This window comes from Eufriesea mexicana, unplaced genomic scaffold (genome assembly GCF_001483705.2).
Source record: "Eufriesea mexicana isolate 0111107269 unplaced genomic scaffold, ASM148370v2 scaffold320, whole genome shotgun sequence".
In the NCBI taxonomy this organism is placed as follows: Eukaryota; Metazoa; Arthropoda; class Insecta; order Hymenoptera; family Apidae; genus Eufriesea; species Eufriesea mexicana.
The window spans coordinates 139,237-153,545 of NW_016908532.1; the positions used below are offsets into that span (position 1 = coordinate 139,237).

Below are 14,309 nucleotides of genomic sequence, written 5' to 3' on the forward strand. Positions count from 1 at the left end.
TACCGCCGTGCAGCAACTCACGGTGGCGCGCGTGTGCTTGCGTGCCTGGTAAATATAGACGTTCCACTTGGCATCGGCTCAGAAAAGATCAAGGTGTCGTAGAAACATCGCAGTTATGTCCGTTCGCGCCCCATTTCATTCTGCTTCTGCTCGGCAACTTTACGTCTACGTGAATATAATTCAGTGCTTTTAACGATTGTGGAATATTAATCGTTGAGGTTATGTCAGAATCAATGAACTTCGATATGGTTTGGAATTTATATGTCGCTTTTAATAATAGAAATGAAAAACGTAAAATTTGACATTTAAAGGAAGTATGGTGCGTGAAATGCAGCAATTGGTATGCGTTTGAATGTTGGTTAGGAAGACATGTAGATATTATTGAAACGTTTTTGAATAGAATTTTATATTTAAGTTTTTAAAATACGATTTTATTTTGTAAACGACATATTTATTGAATGGCGGATCAGAGACGATAAATAAAGAGGCTATCATCTCTTTGCAGGCGTAATCAATTCGGGAGATATATTTCACGATATACAAAGTGTTCATTTTGCGCAATCCAATGTACATAGGGATTTATTTGAAGTCAAACATGTCCGATTCTATGTGTGTTATGGAAATAATAGCCAATACTTAGTAGTTTCACAAATTAGTTTTCAATTTATTTTTGTACATATATTATATCATGGAGGATAGTGTGTTATGGAAATAATAGCCAGTACTTAGTAGTTTCACAAATTAGTTTTCAATTTATTTTTGTACATATATTATATCATGGAGGATACATGAGAATGGAATAATTGATTTACATTCTTTTAAAATATTTTCATACCATTTCTTTCTTTTTTTCTTAATGATAAAGGAAGCTTGCATTTCCAATTTATTTCTTCTCTAGTGTAAAGAAATATTAGGTGTCCCAAAATTCACGCAAGAAGTAATCTTGATAGAAAACACAATGAAGTCGCGTTGTTCTTTCGTGTTTTACCATTTTTGATAACCCTGAACCATCAGTTGTCACTTCATCTTTTCTCTTTCGTTGGCAACACAGTATCGTACAAAGGACACAAAATTCAGATCTTGCGTGAATTATGGGATAACCTATACGATATTTATACTACATTTACCGGAGATACGGGTCGTGGTGGCGCTAGTGAGATAAACGGAAAATTGTATTACGGTAATCTTAGATCACCTACTCGCGAAAGAGTCGTTGAAAATATGCATTTGTTTTCCACGAAGTTAACACCGATTTTTATTCATATAATTTTCCCTGATTTTGCACATTTTTATTCACGGTACAGAAAAATCGATATCTTTTGGTTAATCTAAGTAATTGGTAATGTACTTAAAAATATTTCCATTACGAACGATTACAGTTTTGAAAATATTCCCGCTCGTGATGGGACAAAAATTAAATTGAATTTAATGAACGGGAACGTCGACAAAAGCTGCACATAGAATCGCAAGGAGATTAATCAATCCTTTCCTAATTAATATTCAGCACCAAATGTAATCGAACAGGAAACTAGCGCGCGGACGTTTCACCGTGCTCCATATTTATGCCGTAAATCGCGGAATTCATCCGATTAGGACGAAGAGTAAAATCCGGATCTATCGTTCTGTTCGGTTTTACAAGGGCCTAGTAATTAGCAGATGTCGCGTGCAACGAAATTGTCCGATTTTTTGACGCGATGCACGCGTGTCGCAATTATCCGATTAATTTCTTCTGCGACAAATAGATTTTTTTATCAAAAGCAAATTTTGTAAAATTGGAAAATTTTATTCGACGATATAATTCGTTACATCGATGATAAATTGTATTGATAATTGTACCGAGCAGTTCACGATATGATATTTTTTTATCTCCATCGAAACGCACCAAAATATAATATCACAGTATAATATATAATATTTTTATTAAATCAGAAAGCAAACAAATTCTACTGGAAAGAAATTAGGGGAGCATCCTTGTAATCCAGCTTAAAAAATTCGATTTTTTTTTACATTTTTTCAAAGTACATGTTTTCGTAAATGTCCGTGTGAGAGGATTTGTTCGAATTTATAAAATTATCGAAGTTATGGATGTTTAAAGTGCGGCGTACAGGCATTGTACAAGGAGGAACGAAAATTGTACTACATTTGCGATTTTGCAATAGGGAAACATGACATTAAAACAGCTTTCGAACTGACAGAATTTTGGGCCTAAAAAATTTGCAGAGTTGGTATGAAATCTTCTGCCAATTTGGCGATTTTGTATCAGGCGAACATAACATCACAGGAGGTCTATCGCCGAGCCAGTTCCAAGAAATGACGTCATTTCCAAGAATTCCATGGACAATACTTTTGCTGCCTCGACGAAAAATTTTCGCGTGATTTGGCAATTTTGTATCAGGCGAACATAATATGACAAGAGGTCTATCGCCGAGCCAGTTCCAAGAAATGACGTCATTTCCGAGAATTTCGTGGACAATACTTTTGCTGCCTCGACGAAAAATTTTCGTGTGATTTCACGATTTTGTATCAGGCGAACATAATATGGCAGGAGGTCTATCGTCGAGCCAGTTCCAAGAAATGACGTCATTTCCGAGAATTTCGTGGACAATACTTTTGCTGCCTCGACGAAAAATTTTCGTGTGATTTCACGATTTTGTATCAGGCGAACATAATATGGCAGGAGGTCTATCGTCGAGCCAGTTCCAAGAAATGACGTCATTTCCGAGAATTTCGTGGACAATACTTTTACTGCCTGGACGAAAAATTTTCGTGCGATTTCACGATTTTGTATCAGGCGAACATAATATGACAGGAGGTCTATCGTCGAGCCAGTTCCAAGAAATGACGTCATTTCCGAGAATTTCGTGGACAATACTTTTGCTGCCTCGACGAAAAATATTCGTGTGATTTCGCGATTTTGTATCAGGCGAACATAATATGACAGGAGGTCTATCTCCAAGACAGTTTTAAGAAATGACGCCACTTCTTAGAATTCCATGGACAATACTATTGCCACCTGGACGAAAAATTCTCGGCTGATTTTGCAGTTTTGTATCAGCCTTACTTTATTTATCTTACTTACCATTCTTTCCTTACTTACCTTAATTCATCTTCATTCTTCTTAATTTATATATTACTTCAAAAGATATTGCCTCGTCTTTAATTTCGAAGTTCGAACAGAACATTGAAAAGTTACAAGAGCTGAGACATATCTTTAACTTTATGCGTAGCTCTTAGCTTGGTATAGTGTCCAAAAAATTATTTTTTGGAAAACGATACCAATTACCAGGTCTCACCACGTGGAGGTGGCTACGCATCGAGACCCGACATGCGCCCTAGTGGCGCATCCTACTGGCGCCATCTGTATCAAAGATATGCTAATCTAACTTGGAGCGAATTAAGTTAAAATGACTCTATTGACACTTTATTATATTTCGTGTCTTACAAAAGGGGTTTCGGTTCGGTATACTGAAACTCTAATGTTGTAACGCCAAAATATTTTCAAGTTTCCATAAAAATAGGGAATGAAATATCAAGCACGCGAGCAAATAGAAAATCGCGGCGCGCCCGAACGAGTTCGTGATTATTCGAAAGTCCGACTAGCCTAGGCGATGTACTCCCGTGCACAGAGATAACTTCATACCTCGGCACCCTCCCGATCGGGCCTAGCTCAATTCCAGTCACTGTCGCACTCGCCAAGACTTACACGTGGACCAAGGATAGTCCCTGAACCAATGAAACTTCTAGTGTCAACGCGAGGGCCCTGCTGGGCGGTTGCCGGCCAAGACAGACACTTCGCATCCCAGCCACACGGGGTAGAACTTAATCATCCCTGTGGTCTAACCGTAGATGGTACTAGTCCGTCAGCCAGCATGTGCCCGAGCCCCAGTCGCGTACGACTTAGGCAGCGGACCGCCCCGTCGAGGTCAGAAGACGCACTGATCCGAGGGGGTCACCCTGGAACCCGATGCATGACGAGATTGACAGTGACTGGAAATGAGTGTCGGAGACGAGTCGTGAGGATGACTTACGAAGCATGTACTTATCGAGTACACGAGAGCACGTCGCGTAGGCTAGTCGGTACTTACGAACGATCGCGATTATCGCGAGAACAATTATGTTCTATTTGCTAAACGAGGGGGATAAGAAAATGATAGAGAATTTATAAATTTCGCTCCAAGTTAGGTAGCTTACCTTTGTACAGATAGCGCGCACATGATACTTAGTCTATGGATCTATCTTATGATTACTTAAAAGTAAACGCACGCATCGTTCATTGATGTGTCGCAAACAGAATCTTGAGAAACCTAAAAGCTAAAACAGAATATATTATTGTTAATATGTAGCTGAAAGGAAAGGGATTAGTACGAGGAAACCATCAAGGATAATAACCAAATGGAACGAGCAAGCTAACGACGAGACAGAAACATTCCAACGGTGAGATATAAACATACCAACGAGGAAGCGCTCGAGTATTATACGAAATACTCGAACGCTCTAACGAAAACAAATCGAACGGAAGTCGTAAAATTTGTGAAAGGAAAGATTTAGCCAACGATGAGACATAAGTAAACCAACGACGAAGCATTCGAATATTATACGAAATACTCGAATGCTGAAACAAAGACACATAGAATGAAAAAAATAAAATCTGCAAGAAGAAATTATTGTTAAATTATTTAAGAGAGTGGACAATGGCTACTGAATAGCCATTGATCTAGCCAGCGATGATATACAAATAAACCAACAACGATGTATTCCAATATTGTGCAAAATACTCGAATGCACAAACAATGAAATCTAGAATAAAAGAAATAGAATCTGAAAAAAAAGAAAGATAATTAAAACCTGAAACAAAAAGAAAGAATATTAACGCAGACCCTCCGAAGTCGAACCGACAACTGGCTCGAGCCTTCAGGCGGGCCCCTTATATAGCGGCGGCCGGCCGAAGATCGGCGAAAATTTCCGAACTTTACCGATTCCTTTAAAAGTTACATTTCCGGTGTAATAACTAATAATTTATTAACTTTTTCGACTTTTATCGTTAATATACGTTACAAACTATTTGTTAACAAGAATTTTAATTTGCTATTGACAATAAATTTATTAATTTATTAGCTTTTTGTAAGTTACGAATACATTTTAATACAAATACGTTGCTTGTTTAAGTAGTAGCTAATAATTTATTAATTTTTTTTACATTTATCGTTAATATAGTTTGCAAAATATTTGTTATTAACAATAAATATAGTAATTTCTTAACCTTTTGCTAATTATAGATACATTTTCACGCAAATACGTTATATATACTAGTAATAGCCTTTAATTTAGTAATTTTTCCACTTGTATTATAAATTTACGTTGTGACCAATTTGTTATTAGAAATAAGTGTAATAATTTTTACACTATTGCAAATTATATGTACATTTAAACATTAGTATGATATTGTTCAAGTAATAACCAATGAATTAATTCTTTTCTTGTACTATAAATTTACGCCGTGAACAATTTATTATTAATAAGAAATTGGATTATTTATACATTTTTATGAACTATAACTGTATTTGAATGACGTCATTGCCAAGAATTCCATCCACATACCTCTCGCAGCCTCAAAAATCATTAAATGTTTAACTGAAATACGAAAATTTACAGAAGATAGGAAATATCATAAACTTTGTGCGTAGCTCTTAGCTTGGTATCGTTTTCCAAAAATTATTCTTTGAAAAAGGATACCAGTTACCAGGTCTCACCACGAGGAGGTGGCTACGCATCGAGACCCGGACATGCGCCCTAGTGGCGCAGCCTGATGGCGCTACCTGTATCAAAGATATCCTAACCTAACTTGGAGCGAAAGAAATTAAAGCGAAGCTACTGACACTTTATTAAATTTCGTGTCTTACAAAGGGGACTTCGATTCGGTATACTAAAATTTATTACTCTACTGTCGCAACGCTAACAGACTCTAATATTTCTAAGTTCCCACAATATTCGGGAATCAAATATGAAAAATACGAGCAAAGGAAACCTAAGTTAAAATCGCGGCGCGCCCGAACGAATTCGCGATTATTCGAAAGACCAACTAGCCTACGAGACGTACTCTCGTGTACAAGACAACTTCATGCCTCGGCACCCTCCCGACACGAACCTAGCCCACCCAGCCACCACAGACCCTGCCATGACTTACTCGCGAACGAGAGCGATCGACGAACCAGCGAAACACCCAAAATCAAGCCGAGGGTCCCTAATATAAACCTGAAAAGAAAGGGATTAGTACCAGGAAAGAAAACGAATGAATAGAAACCATGAAGGTTAACCAAGTGAATGGAATAACCCACCGATGAGACAGAAAAAAACCAACGACGAAACATTCGAATATTATACGAAATATTCGAATTTTGAAGTAAAAATAAATAGAAATGGAAATATAGAATCTTTAAACAGAAAAATAATTAAACCCTGAAAAGAAAAAAAAATTAAAATCTGAAAAAATTAAAAAATGATTAAGAACCCAACGATGAGACATTCGAATATTATACGAAATATTCGAAATGTCAAATAAAAATAAATTGAAAGGAATAAATAACATCTGAAAAGAAAAGAAATAATTAAAAGTTGAAAAAGAAAAAAGTAATTAAAAGCTGAAATAAAGAAATAATTAATATCTGAAAACAAAATAAAAAGTATTAGTAAATTGTTTAATGGGGTGAAGTGAGGCTGGGGTAGCCATCCGTAACCTCACTTCGAATCCCCACCCCTCGCGCACAACGAAAATTTAGATGTTACACTTCCGAAGTCGAACCGACAAATGGATTTTGCTGGGTCGCGTCGCTTCTTATATAGCCGTCGATCGGCCGGACTCCACCCCCCTCCCCCATTCGAAAATTGCAATTTTACCGATTCTATTATTTATTATTTTTCCGCTGTAATAGCCAATAATTTATTAATTTTTTCATTTTTATTATAAATATACGTTGCGAATAATTTGTTAATAACAATATTAATTTGTTATTAACAATTATTGTGATAATTTATAAACTTTTTGCAAATTGTAGCTACATTTTTACACAAGTACGTACACAAGTAATAGCCAATAATTTATTAACTTTTTCACTTTTGTTATAAATTTTCATGATATAATTTGTTATTAATAATGAATTTGTTAATTTATAAATTTTATTTATATTATTTATATATTTTATAATATTTCCGTGATGCATTTATATTGAGTATTTTTATGCTTTATACAGTGTATTATTAACACTTTCAATTTGTCATTAATAATAAATTTGTCAATTTATACATCTTTTATAAACTAAAACTGCATTCGCACCTCCATACGATGAATTTTTACGATGCGTACATATATGTCAAAATATTTTTATTCCCTCTATATTTTTGGCGTTAATAAAATCGTGTCCTTCCACAGCTCAACAAAGTTCAAGAAACAAATTTCAAAATTATCCGAGCGTTTCAGCGAAATCATCGAAATTGCTTCGTGCAACTTCACTCGGAATCACGTAATTTGGAACAAATCTCACAATTTGTAAGCGCTGTGGGGGAAAAAAGATTCTATTTCTTGTATACCGCTTCGGACAAATTCATGCAAATCACGGACATCCGCGATGCAACGTCACCGTTCCGATATTTCGACCGAATTCTTGACACGACAGCTGCGATCGACGTAAATCTTCGAGGCTCTTCCTGCTCGTAATGCAGCGAGCCCATTTTTTGAGCTAGCTTCGGGCGCCATCAGGTTCCGCTGCAATTCGTGATAAGCATAATCCGTGAACGGTCATACTTTTTGGCTCACCGCCGTGTTCACTGCTTCCCTGTTTCGTTATAAGCCAATACCGATTACAGATCGGAGTATCGATTCCGCGCGCGAAATCGATATCGGTCTCGTTAAGGCCGAAATAACTGTACGGATACTTGAAAGTGATCTTGGAAACGAAGATGTAATTTTGGCGATGAGTACAACGTAAATTTGACGTTGCGAAATGTAGGAGGAATTAATAGGAGCTATTAATAAATCTAAGTAAGGAACAACTTGGAGAATTAAATTATATAACCGATTACCAGCTGCCTTTATAAGTTTTTCAACGGACAGAAATTAGGATGAATAACGAAGAATTTAATAAAATATATTTTTCAGTACTTTGATTTAATTGTTTAAATTATTTCAATTGAAGGTTCGATCATTTTTTATTTATAATTTATATAAATAGAACAATTTTTGTTGTATACTAATAATTATGCTCAACATAATTTGAAAGCTACACAAATTTGATTTGAGTCTTCGTAACCTATTGATTTTTAGCCCCTGTATGACCAAAAATGTTCTGTCAATTATGCAAGTAATCTAGCATACGTAGTATGAAAAAGGTTCCAAGATTATATCAGCAAAATTAGAAAATAATTCAACGATATCAAGCGATTTGTAGAGAACTTTGAGGTTAGATTCAGAAATTTTGAGAGAACACTGTCCCTGGAATCAGGGAAACTTGTACACCGAGAAATTTGTAAGATTTAGAAATCTTAATAAAATCCTGTCAAGAAGAAGCTATACCCTGGTATCGAGAAAAGCCTGAAACTAGACAATTCGAAAGTGAAGAAAATTCGCATACTGTGGGGTGTTTCAAAATTCATGCAAGAAGTAATTGTGATAGAAAAGGTTTTTAATTAAAAATTGTAAATGATGCTGTACAATGAAAATGCGTTAATACAACACTTCACTGCACAAATGGTGCAAAGTTCAAATTTTGCGCGAATTTTGGGACACCTTATACAGTATTTATATTACATTTACCGGAGATACGGGTCGTGGTGGCGCTAGTGAGTTACACGGAGGATTGTATTGCGGCTGCCTTAAAACGCCTACTCGCGATAGAGTCGCTGAAAATGTGCAGTTATTTTCAACGATGTTAACATCGATTTTTGTTCACATAGAATCGTAATTACGTGTACTTATTTATTCACAGTATCTCGTTTTAATTATCATTATTTATTTGTATTATCTCTAGGTATTCACTTCGAGTTGGTAGTTCTAAAGTATGAAATTACTGCTCCAAAATTTCCAGCAAGTCCAGGAAGCCGTAGAAATTTGAATAAATGAGAGGACCAAATATATTAACGAGAAAGAACGTTTCACGTTAATGAAACACGGTATCGAAGCAGAATCGAACACGAGGCAATCTAGAAGCAGCCATTGCGAAACATCGATACGGAAATACGCGTCGGATGAATCGAAAAATACGCCCGGCGTTTAATCAATGTCGGACCAATATAAAAAGTAATCAAGACGAAGATTACATTTTATCCGGGTTTATTTTATTTTTCCCTGCCCAACCGTTTATTTGCTAGAGGTATGTATTTCATCGAAGTTTTTCACGCGCGTAATTGAAAAAGGTGCAAATGGAATTGTTGCGTCGTTATTCACGCTGCTCTTAACGCATCCGCGTTTAATTACTTTAATTCCTTTAATCCCACGGTAACTTCGCTTTAAGTTCGCTTTCCCTTTCGCACTAGAAATTTGCAAATCCACGGAGTGGATTGTGCATACAAAATATTCGAATTTTTATGTAGCATCATAAAATCAGGCTTACCAGTGAGATTTCATTCTCTCGAGTTTTAGAACCTTTAGTACCACTGCGTTTTCTCATATCCTTTATCAAATCCCTCTCTCCCCTTCCCACTCTTCCCTTTCAAAGACACACAGCAGCTTTCAACAGTCAGATATTCCTTTCATAAATTCCCGAAGCATCAAAGGTTCCCTAAACACGATCTGCATTCGAGAACACGCATTCCTGACCAGCCCTCATCAGTCGGTTCACCAACGAGGTGCATACTTAGCTGTGAAAAAACAACACAAAAGGTCAGCGTGTGTGTCAAAGCTACGCGAGGAATGCGTCGGGGCCGAAAAAAACGAGAAAAATCGGTCGAGAATGGAGCGTGGCAAATCTCGGTGGTGGGTAATGCGCCGTCACGCATTCCGTCGCGAACGAACGTGGAGAAACTATTCGCGACTAACTTCGCTGTTTAACGCGTTAAACGCCACGCCGGTTTTACGTGTCGTTCCCTTCACGCCACAATTAGCCGTCAAGCGGGCCCTTCCGGGCCTCACATCGATAGGACCGCTCGCCGAATGTACAAACAAACCTCACCTTTGTTTACCTTGTTTCAATAAATTACATTAATGTTTTAAGTATTATATTCTTTTCCTTGAAGCATTGACCAAACAAAGACCGATGTCCCCTAAATTAAATGTTCAGTCGCACAAGTACGGAAGGACTGACATCTACGCAGGGATAACAAGTACGAAAAGTCTGCCGCCTGTCCGTGAGGTTCCTGGGGGTCCCCTGGCGGCGTTTGCAAGAAGTAGGGAGCGCGACGGCGCACTAGCGCCATCTCGCGGATCAAATAACTACCGCGAATGTCATCGTATCCTATACTGTCATAGGTTTTACTTTTTTTAATTTTCATCCTATCTTTCTGAAAGTAGCACCATTGCGTTGCTGGAAGTCTCCCGATTAAAATGAGTCCAAACACTACATAAATAGGACAATTTTTCATGTTGTTATACATACGTATGTACTATGCGTTGCAGACAAGAAGTCCGCTGAGCTAAACGTAGGACCGAATCCTCCACCAATCCCCACCACTCACCCATTCTAACGCCATCGCAGAATTAGACTTCTTGTATGCAACAAACAGTATATTTCTCGGCGATGTCAATCTTTCGTATGATTTTCTACTTTCTTTTTCCTTTTTCGTCACTCGGGAAACAGTGGAAAAAGTTTCCTGTTCGAGTGCCGTCTGAAGTGGTGGCCGATAGCTTAAAGTGAAGCTTTAATACGATTTCTTAGTAGCAGCGGAGGAAATTGAGTTTTTTAAGTGCACCTTCGATGTGGCTGGGCAAAGTTCTTGATTCGTCTACGTCCCCTTTTGTCCTGAAAATTTATCCCGTTCTGCTTTCTACCTTTGAATAGGTTGCCGAGGATGCAATGGAATTTTTTTTTTTTAATGTTCATTTAACGTTATGGTCGTAAAGAAAGGAAGCTTCCTTTGGTCTTTAACCGAAACAATATCCGTTACTGTTTGGGCACCATTAACAGTTCCTTTGACGCTGGGAGTTTGACAGCGCCATCTATTGATACAAAACCTTCCGTGAACTTAATTTCAAATTCTTTAAATCTGGAAAATTTTTTTCATTTTATTTCATTATTATATTATTGTGTACCGTAAAGTTTTTTTGAGTATGTTTGAAAATTACTATATTTTTGACCATTTTGTGCCAAGTAGAATAGTTGGTTTGTAAGAGGATCTCTAAAGCAGGCACAAAAGTTTTGAACGAGAAGAAAGCATTTGCACGAAGTCCCTCTAGCGGCGTGAGCATAATTTTAGTTATGCATGACCAAGTGACTTCTAGGAATGCGCGTAAAGGTTTCAGGAAAAGAAGATACATAGCATGATCGTGTATCCAAGGTGTGAAAGGATAAAAGAACAAAGCTATCGGCAGAAATGGTTAGTCATCAAGGAATCATAAACTTTGGGATACACTTGGTTAATGTTCAAAAAATAACCTCGAGAAGCAGGCACTTGAAAGAAATTGATAACTAAAATCTCACTAATCTCACTAAGCCAAAAAATCCTGTCCGGTTTAACCTACGGTGAAGAACGCCACGATTAAAACAAGAATAAATAATTTATCAAAAACAGTTAGGTTATAATTCCTGAGATAAACTTAGAACATATTCGCTTTACATGCCGAGAAATTTAGGAATTTGCAACCTTCCATTATACCTCCACGAAGATACGAAAATAACATAACTAAAATAAACGTTCGTAGGAATATCGTTCAACGTTTGGAATATCCTGAAATACATCGGATCACGTGACCGTCAATTCGCGTCAGTTAGAATTCGACACTCCCTCCACCATGTCTATTCTTTCCCTCACGGTGGTAAGACGACCCGCGAAATCGAGCTACCGTGTTGGTGGAAAAAGTGCCAGATGGAGCTGCAAGACAATACCACCACTGGTCTGTCGAACCAATCATACCGTGCACCTTACGTAATGCGCGCGCATGGCTTGGTTTCGGAGGCCGAGTTAATTGCACGCGATAAATTGTCCCTTCCCGTGTCTCCGGCCCGGCCTGTTCCGAAACGAGGCGGTTCCTGCGGTAATTCCCCTCAGGCGGCCGGCGGTTCCGTTCTATTTCGTTCCGTGCCGTTCCCATGTCCACAAAACATCCGGCCGCTCATTATGACCGCGCGTCGCCACTAACAGCCCGCCACCGTGAGATTCAATTACGTTCTCCGACGCTCGAGCCCTCTTTACGCGCGTTCTGCATGCCGCGACACGCGCCCGTTCCTCTTTAGACGTTTCCTCGCGACGTTTCGGAATTTCGCCGCCGCGCCGTTCGGAGCGCTGCTGCAGCGGCCGATTTCTCGCCGAGATTGTCGAGCCAGTGCATTCCTGGAGGATAGAGGAATCGATAAGGGCAAGGCGGAGAATTACGAGCTCGGGATGTTCGACTTGCGACGAGAGAAAGAATTACCGGGGCATAGAAATTCTTACGAGGTTGTTCCAGATAAATGGGGCATCTGTAGGAAGCTTGGGCAAGGAGAATGTGGTTATATTATATGGTTGTACTTCTTCTGATATTTTTACCGTCGCATCACTCATATTTATGTGACATGAGAGCTCCTAGAAGGGTTAGGATAATTTTATTCTCTGAAATAGGAATACTAAAGTAGAAGTTGATGATGTAATATTAAAATTAGAATTAAATGTTAGATAGGTGTTTGATTTTTACTTAATTATCAAATCAATTGCGTCAATGTTTGCACATTGTTATTCACATTAGAGGTTATGTTTTGGACAATCAAAATGTTTGTTACCTTTTATTTTGTAATCCTCTGTTAGCTGTTGACATTTCTTTGTAATCACTATACTTTGTCCTTTTACGCCTCTATTATACAATCACACGTCTTCCATCATTCGAATTTCCATGTGCATTCTTAGAAGTCACCCAGCAAGCATAACAGATGACTCTTCATTGAAGTCACTTGACGTCTTTCGGTATATATCAAATTGTATTCTTCATTCGCATTTAGACGAGTGGTTTTTAGTAATATTCTGCATCTAAAATTCAAAAAATTCCATGTTTTATTTTAATATAAATTAAATATCTTTGTTTTATAAAAAAGAGTTTGCAATATGTATTTCCGCCAAAAGTTTCAGAATTTCAGTTTAGATTCCGATGTCTGTTATCAATAACATCAAAACTGAGATTTCATGCAAAAACACGTACAAGTGTATGTATCAAATATGTGAGGTTATGTGTACAATTCATTTTCAAGAACGGCGAGCTTAACTTTACATGCACTGAATCTGCAATTATAGCGACAGCCTCTCGTAGATTCCGACTTTTAACTCTTGAAACAGGCCTTCGTTTCAGTTATTATTAATACCGCTCGTAATTTTCCACGAAAAGCAAGCGACCTTCGTTCCACACTTCTGATTGTGCTGTCTCACTCGCACATATGTTCTACTCTATCACTTTTACGTGTCACCCTCGCCAATCACTTGTGGGCAACATCATACAGCAAGCATTTATAAAATTCTGCCGAACAGTTAACGTTTCGACACGTCACTGTTAACATCGTGCATTTACGAAGAGTAAAAATAGCGTTACGTATCTATATCACGATATTTAACCTGAAAACTTTCTCACGCGACTCAAAGTCGACTTCTCTTTCCGTCTAAAAATACGTATAATCGTTTAATCCACGGGAACAGACGGCTCGCTTTACCAGTCAAATAAACAGTTAACCCAAGGTAACCTAAAACCGACAAACGTCAATTCGGGTTACAACGCGTTGAACTAGATGTCGCCCTAAATCTGCTTCTTTCATCGAACCAACACACTTGAATTTATTTCTCGATGTTACCTCGGCTCGCGGTAATACTACGCGTTACAAAAATTAATTTGACGCATATTTCAAGCAGTTATTGAGCTATACTAACGGAAACGGTGCACGGTGGGAACGACGAAAATTTTTCGCGTTCCACTTTCCTGCTCTCTGTTCGAATGCCATCGTATTTTCACGGAGAATTCCCCGCATCGTTCGCGTTAACAGACGCTCGTTGTTCGTAAAAATAGCGGACTGGATTCAATTACTTGGCCCGCCGTCGCATTCTCCGCGCTGGAGCGCGTCGGAATTTCAAATTCGATCGAGACCTCAGCTTTCAATAATGGACGCCAACCCCTTTTTCCTTTATATTTTTTTTTTTTTTTTTTTTTTTTT

At 38.0% G+C, this 14,309-nt stretch overlaps 1 protein-coding gene across 3 annotated transcripts in view; it reads left to right on the plus strand.

Annotated features, from left to right (window-relative positions):
- The window catches only part of LOC108545174 (uncharacterized), an 85,563-nt gene that overhangs the window by 43,410 nt on the left and 27,844 nt on the right, over positions 1–14,309 (plus strand). The window lies entirely within an intron of this gene.